The sequence below is a fragment of the Sinocyclocheilus anshuiensis genome, unplaced genomic scaffold (genome assembly GCF_001515605.1).
Source record: "Sinocyclocheilus anshuiensis isolate Anshui unplaced genomic scaffold, SAMN03320099.WGS_v1.1 scaffold553, whole genome shotgun sequence".
In the NCBI taxonomy this organism is placed as follows: Eukaryota; Metazoa; Chordata; class Actinopteri; order Cypriniformes; family Cyprinidae; genus Sinocyclocheilus; species Sinocyclocheilus anshuiensis.
Window position 1 is genome coordinate 3,401,154 of NW_015539821.1, and position 629 is coordinate 3,401,782.

Genomic DNA, 629 nt, shown 5'->3' on the forward strand with positions numbered 1-629 from the left:
TTTTTCAAAATATATACTGTATGTGTGTGTATTTATATATACATAATAAATAAACACAGTACACACACATATTATGTTAACAAAAACTTTTATTTTTAATGCGATTAATCATGATTAATCATTTGACAGCACTAATTACAAGATAGTACTCTTGACTCTTGAATTGCACATTGTGGTAACATCCAGTTAGTAGAGAATTCAAATGGAATGATTCTTTAGAATAATTCAAATCTATAACTTGTGAGTCATTTTGACTCAGCTGACTTATTTGACTCATTGGCTCATTGACTCATTATTTAAATTAACTGTCTTGTGAGTGTAATTTATTTCAGAATGGAAGCTTGCTTCTGTCACAGAATGAAAAAAAAGACAAAAGTAATTGCAACTTTTTTTATCTCAGTTCTGACTTTTTTTTTTTTAATTGCAAGATATAAACTGAGTTTGGGGTCAGTATTTTTTTTCTTTTTTTAAGAAATGAAAATTTTATTCAGTAACAACGTCAAAAATTACAGTAATGTAAATAAATGCTGATTTTTGTAACTTTCTGTTCACAGTTTCAGCTTTGGCATTGGAGAAATAAATGATATTTTAAAATGTACTGAAATAGAAAATGGTTATTTTAAATTGCA